We start from the raw sequence: 7,626 nt of genomic DNA on the forward strand, positions 1-7,626 counted from the left end.
GGGCTACGACGCCGGCGGTCGCCAGCACCGTCTGGAAACATTGCATGGTGCGGGGCCGCAGGCCGGCGCCTGGGATGATTTGGCACAGCCGACTGCTGCTCGCGTCCATCACCTCCATAGGTGCTTGTGGCTTCTGGTCACTTGGTCTTGGATTGGAGTGGCAGTGTTGCGCAGAGACTAGGAGTAGATGGATTGGAGTGGTGGGGCGCCTTTATATCAGAGTCCAAACTCTGTTGCATTCACATCGTGCTAGCTCTATTCTGCTTCTCCAATTAATTCCCTCTGCATGCTAATTGAGGATGCATCATTGACCGTTCAACGTCTCGGGAACCGCTACCCTCTCCCTCCTTGGCATTCAAGCACCTATGGAGGCGACTGCCGCTCGCGTCTATTGCGTGTCAGACTAGTCACAATGGGGAGTAACTTAGAGTAGTAACATGCATATGTTACTAGTCTATGTTACTACCTCCACAGTGGGTAGTAACATATGTGTTGTGTCATGCATCACTTTATTTATTAGGTTGTAGACTCATCTTTTCTTGATATATGTGATGTTACAGTAACTAGCTATGTTACCACATGCCTCTCTTTCTTCATTAATTACATGCCACGTCATCTATTTCGCTTAGATAAGTGTGATGTTACCACCTATGTTACTCCCACTGTGGGTAGTCTCAGGAGACGTTCCCGTTGACGACGAGGTGCCTATGGTGACTTCGTAAATTTCAAGATGATATTATGGCTCAGTCTTTCGGAGGTGCTCATAAGGGTAGGGTGTGCGTGTGTGCGTTCATAGGGGTGAGTGTATGCACGTGCATATGAGCGCTTGCGTCTGTACTGTGTTAAAAAACGTAAATGTGTGTCAAAAAGAGACTAGTCAGTACTAGTATACTCAATATTGTGCACCGCAACCAAGGCGGAGAGGAAAATGAGAGAACTACGTATTTATTTATGGTGTAGATTCACTCATTTTGCTCCATATGTACTCCGTCTTGGTGTAGTCTAGTCACTTATTTAAATCTCTAGAAAGGAAAATACTCCTTTCTGGTTTACAGGGCTATACTAGCAAGTACTACAATAGTGGGCTTACATAGCAATCTGGTCTCATGCAAGAGCATGGCTATATGCGTGCTCCAATGTTCGCAACTGCCACGTTCGGGTTGCACTTGGCTCTTGGCTCTTCGCCTCTTCGTGAAGACGAACAATGATGTTACTACTACTACTTCTACAGTATCGAATCCACTGTTGCATGTTCGTCCACCACGTGCAGGAGGGATAGCTTGTTGTAGTATAAGCAAAAGCATGTCCTCGTCTGCGAGCCACCGCGCGCATGGGAGAGGGAGAAGGCGTGTAGTAGTAAAATCAAGCTTCTCCTCGTTTTACGAGTTGACGTGACACATCATAGCACTGGCCCCACATGGTTGCCTCTAAACTTGGCTGAAAGACCCGCGGTGTACAATATATTTGCTGCAACCTCTAAGGCCTCCTTTGGTTTAGAGGAATCTTGTAGGAATTTCATAGGATAGAATTTTTATAGGAAAAATTCCTTTAGAGCCCTTTGGTTCGTAGGAATGGAATCCTATTCCTATGTAGGAATTCTTCCTATCCTCCACATTTCATAGGAAAATAAACATTAGCCTAGACTCAATGGAAAAATCCTGTGATGTGAATCAAAGGGCATCTCCTTTTCTATTTCTACCCATAGGATTTGAGATACATGTCATCTCATTTCCTATGAGTTTCCTATTCCTACGATTTTCCTACCCTATGAACCAAAGGAGGCCTAACATTTACCCCACTACAAATTAAAATATATATTCCTGTCTTGACCACATGAGCGTGCAAACTACAATCACCAGGATGACAGGTAGGGCCAGAAGATTATTTTAATAAAAAAACATGGAGCCGACCCCAATGATTTTAAGCTTACAGGCACGGTACACGCTATCCTAGACTACTCTACACATGAAACTGCCACACGAGCGTCCGGGCTGCGCTTGGCTCTTTGCCTCTTCGGGAAGTCAAACAATGATGGAGTACTACTGCAGTGGAGGAGTACTACAGTATGCTTCTGGCCATCTGACACCGATTGAATTGTTGCATGTCCACCGCGTGCGGGAGGGAGAGCGTGTAGTGAAAGCTTCTCCTAGTCCTGCCAGCCACCATGCTCATGGGCGAGGGAGGGACGCAGCTTCATTGACTTACTACTCCTGCCTTTGTGTGTATGACAGGTGGGCCCAGCAGGTGGGTGGCCCACCTGTCATGCAGCCAAAGGCAGGTGCAGTTAAGGCACCGGAGCTCTGTCCGCGAGGGATAGGGCGTTGTAGTAATCAAACTTCTCGTTGTTGTACTACGAGTTAACGCGACACATCAAAGCACTACTCTCGATATATTTCAATAATTTGCGTTTACCGATGCATTAATTACAATGCATGCATGCATGCCGTGACTCTCCTTTTGATACTTGCATGTGTTGATTTAATGCACCTTCAAGTAGTATGAATATGTGATGGTAAATCTTTGTAATGCCCCGGCCCTAAAGCGAGAGATGGTTGTGCACGAGGAGGGCGAGATCATGTAGACGGAACAGGACCTGACGATGGAGCTCTATATGGTCTCGATGGACCTCACCTTGCTCCACTGCCCCTTGTGCCTCCGCCCCTTGAAGCCTCCCGTGTATGAGGTTGGAATACACCTCGTCCGTTCGGCTGATCGAGCAAGGTGCAGGTTTCTTGATTGATGTGATATTCGATTGATTTGTGCAGTGCAAGGGAGGGCACCTAGCCTGTGCGGACTGCCGCGTCGAGTGCCCCGGGAACCAGTGGTATTGCCAGAAGTGCGAGAGCGGTGGTGACTTCGACGTGCGGAACACGGCGGTGGACGCCGTCCTCTCCTCAGTGAGGTGGAGTGCCCGCACGAAGGCTGTGGGCTCTGCGTCACTTACCACAAGCTCGCCGATCACCAGAGCGTGTGTTCGCTCGCGCCCTGCAAATGCCCCGTGCCCGTCTGCGGCTACGAAGGCCCGCCGCCGGTGCTCTCCCACCACAATAGCACCGTGCATCCCATGCCCGTGCACAGGATCTAGTATGTCAAGGTGCTCCAGCTGCAAGAGCCACTGTCTGAGCCATGGCTCTTGCTGTTCGCGGAGGAGGACGGCCGCGCATTTTTCTTGGTCAGCGGCATGCTCAACATTGGCGCGCCTATCACCGTGTCGGTCGTCTGCATCAGAGCGGGGTCATCCCCACTGCCGCACTATGTGGCCAAACTGTGGGCGAACGGCCCACCGGGGGAGCCCAAAGGCAGGACCGACGCCGTCAAGGTGGAAATGGAGGTGACAAGCAGCAAGGATCCCGGCGACGTCGCCGTGCACGAGCTGACCTTCTTCATAGTTCCGCCCAAGCTGCTGGTCGGGGCTAAGCGGGTGTCCCTCCACATTCAGATTGACAAGCTCACGCCCTAAATGATTCTACAGTGCCTTATGTTTATCTTAGTAATATGCTAATATAGGGATTAGCTCGGTCTACTTTAGCTTAAGAGATGGTGGGCTTTGGTGGCGATGTAGCAATTACTTTGTCGGCGTTCTTGGAACGGGGGACCCCAGACTTGCCTGCCTGCGGCCCACGGCGTGGCTCCACTCGCAGCCCAGTATGGCATGTCTTCACCAACAAATACTCAAGACCCTCGCGAGGGGCCAAGCCTCGCAAGGCGGACGACACAAGACCTCCTCGGGAGCGGCCTCACCAAGCTGGCTCGCGAGGGGTGGAGAGATCAAGGCAAGCCGAACCACGTGAGGTTCCAGTGACGTAAGCCATGACGACCAAGGCCAGGCGGGCGCCAGCGCGCTCAGTGTCCTTGTTTCCTATTTGGTGCTAAGGAGGCAAGCGCAGGCGAGGAGTACCGAGGCATCAGGCAAAGGTTTCCATATCGGTGCAACAAGACCAAGGCCATCAGGACGGCAGGACGGAGGTCACCGTGGAGCCCAAGACAGCGTCACCACCAGAGCCTTTGGCAGGCGAAGACCACCTTTAGTCAGGATAGCTTGTACTAGCTGTCCCCCTTCAAATTGGCCGTTGTTGGCTCCCTTCCCGCTCAATATTTGGGGAGAGGACCAGGGCCTCTATAAATAGGGCTAGCCACCACCATAGAGAGGGGACGAATCATTGAGCTCTCCCTCAACCGCACAAGTTCACCAAGCACAAGAACACCTCTCCTCAGGAGGCTGTTCTTCCCCTTGTACTGTTCATCCTCAGCCCAAGAGGCAATCCACCACACCACACTGGAGTAGGGTATTACACCACAACGATGGCCCGAACCAGTATAAATCTCGTGTCCCTTGTGCTGCGAGTTCGTCGAGCTAGGCTTTGAGATCGCGGTGAGGCTGAGGGCGTGATTAGGTTGGGGGAAATCTTCGTGCGCACCCCAGTGTTTGAACCTCAAGGGTTTTGCCGGAACCCGAAATCCGACATTTGGCGCGCCAGGTAGGGGTGCGCCGGAGCTTTCCTTCCGTCGATCTGCGCTTCGCTGCCACCGCGCTTTGCCCCCATGGCAGGCGTCGCGCTTCCCGATCCGATGACTGATGCCAGCGGCGGGGCCAGGGGGCTCCGAGCCTTGGCCCCCGCCTTGCGACAGGTGCAGTGGCTGCCCAAGTTCATGCCGGAGATGCCACCACGCTACGACGGCACGGCGGACCCGGTGGCCTTCTTGCTGGCGTACGAGGAGGCCGTCCTTAAGGCCGTGGTGACGACAAGGTCAAGGCCAACTGGCTTCCCATGGCCCTCACTGGCGTGCCGCGCGCCTGGCTGCTCAACCTCCCCAGATCCATGGTGACGTCTTGGGAGGAGCTGCGCGGCCTCTTCGCCGCGCGCTTCGCGGCAATGGCGCCCCACGCAGTCGCGGCCCTCCTCGGCGGCTCGCAAGCGCCACCCTCGGACCGTCATGTCAAGCCGTTCTTTCGCCAGATCAGCGCCGCTTCCGCGCGGCAAGGGGCTCCCCGGGTTGGGTGGCGCCCAAGGCCGACCTGACCTTCGACTCAAAAGATCACCCCGTCACCACCGTCGGCTCGGGCGTGCTCCCCATGCTTTGCACGCCCACCATCTGCCACGTGGCCGTCACCAAGACCCTCATCGACGGCGGCGCCGGCCTCAACGTGCTCTCGTTGGAGGCCTTCAGCCTCCTTCACGTACCACTCGACACTACAAAAAATACACTTCCGTGATGATACATGTTTGTCACAGTAGGTCACGTTTTCTGTCATGCATGTACATCCGTGACAAATTTATGACAGAATCAAGATAGTCATACCTGTGCTGTCGTAGAAGTGTTCCATGACATTACCAAAATTATCATCACGGAAGTGTCCACTTCCATTACGATAAATCGCGCGTCACATAAGTTAAGCTATCGGGTCCGGTTTTGGATCCGACACGTGGCATCCACCGTAACGGAATGCCGTTAAGCTATCGGGTCCGGTTTTGGGTCCGATAACCCGTTAACAGCCCCGACCAATGGGGATTTTCCACGTGTAAAATCATCATTGGCTGGAGGAAACACGTGTCAGCTCCGTGTTGGCACAGGTGTCACTCATCCAATGGGCGAGATGCGCCTATGATATGTTAACACGTGGACCGGCCCAAAAGTGGCCCATAAATTTTAAATGGGCCAGCCCAACTAAAGGCCCACAAGATTTTGCGGACCATAATGGGCCGGCCCAGCTAAAGGCCCACAAGATATTGCGGGCCATAATGGGCCGGCCCAGGTAAAGGCCCACAAGATTTTTCCGGGCCATAATGGGCCGGCCTAGGTGAAGGCCCACAAGATTTTTGTGGACCATAGTGGGCTGGCCCAGCTAAAGGCCCATGAGATTTCACCGACATTAATGGGCCGGCCCAGCTGTAGGCCCACAAGATTTTGAGGACCCTAGTAGGCCGGCCCATTAACTGGCTGCCATGTTTTGGGCCAAATGCTGGCCCATATTTGATCCGGTCCATTAATGGCCTGCCACGTTCCGGGCCTAATAATGGCCCATATGAGATCCGGCCCATTAAAAGCCTACCACGTTCTGGGCCAAATTACGGCCCAGATCAGGTCCGCCCCTTTAAGAGGCTTTGGGCTAAATTATGGCCCATATCAGATTCGGCCCGTCGACTAGACGCTACGCTTTTGGGCCCATTTGCTAAAGGCCCATTTAGTAATTCAGCCTGATATTAGTTTCGGCCTGTTAAGGGCCCGTTTAACATTTCAGACCTATATTAATTTCAGCCTGTTAAAAGCCCGTCATATAGTTGGGCCTAACTACGGCCCGGTTTGCATCAGGCCTGCTCGCAGCCGATAATCTGATTGGGCCAAACAAGGACCGAGACAATTTTGGCCTGTTATAAGCCCATGATTTGATTGGCACATTCATGGGCCGGGGTCTATTTTGGCCTGCTGCCGACCCGTGAGCTGTTCGGCACGTTTCAGGCCCAACCTACTTTTCAGCCTCCTAAAGGCCCATTGAGTTTTCTTGGGAAAATAGGGCCGGTGGTTTACTCGGCCTATTAAAGGCCTGAATCTACTAGTGGGCTAGTTTAAATTAGGCTTGTTAACGGACCAAGATGACGGGGCCCATGATGCGGATCATACATGGTGATTTGCATGACGGCCCGATTATGTACCGTAATTTTACGGTTTGGTCGGTTTACTGCGAAGACAGGATATATAAACAGTAAAATAACTGCAGCATCGTGAATAAGAAAAAAATCTAGACTATACAATAAAGAAATTACGGCATATTACATCCACTGGGCATCAAAGTTCGCCACTATGATAATAAAGCACAAGCAGACAGCAGATTACATACACTGGGCATTAAAGATCGCCACCAGTGCAACTAAACACGCCGACAAAATAATATACAAAACCGACAGCACTTCAATAGAGTTCAAGAAAGGTTAGCCCTGCTCGGGAGCTGCAGCGCAAGCTGGTGAGACTGCACTTGTTTGACACTTATATCCTCCTCACTCTGAAAGATAAACAAGCAGACAGATGACAGGTTTTGCACATATAAGTATCAGTGATGACAATTCATCACATTTCTTACTGACGAATAAAGTGACACAGTTTAAAATAGCATTAACACAATATGGTATTGTTCAGGTCAAGACATGGCAGGAAATGACATTGTGAAGGAGTTGGCAGCTTCACGACACCACTGGATTACAAATCAAGAACTCATAAGTATCTATGGTTAGTGTGCTGTCAATTTATCCCATTTCAGATTGGCAAAATAAGATCACTTGCTCTGTATAGCTTAATTTACATGGTATGAAGAAGGAACTTGGTTGTACAACTGAAAACTTAAATTGAGAAGGACAAACTTTTGTTTATGAACTGGAGTACATAATAAACTTTAAACATGCAATTTGATGCAAACACCAAAAATAAACAGCTGTTGTAGTCATGCCTAACCAAATATACACAACAAAGTTTGAAGGCTTGAGAAGGACAAACTTACATTATTGGTGAAGGCAGGCTCTATAAAGCCCTTGTCCATGCTGATGGGGGGGCAATTCAAGAAGTTTACCACAGAATCTTCTTCATAAGCATTGCCTTTATTCTACATTTTGTTAAGAGTAAATATAGATGTGA

The sequence above is a fragment of the Aegilops tauschii genome, chromosome 3, assembly GCF_002575655.3.
Source record: "Aegilops tauschii subsp. strangulata cultivar AL8/78 chromosome 3, Aet v6.0, whole genome shotgun sequence".
Taxonomy (NCBI): Eukaryota; Viridiplantae; Streptophyta; class Magnoliopsida; order Poales; family Poaceae; genus Aegilops; species Aegilops tauschii.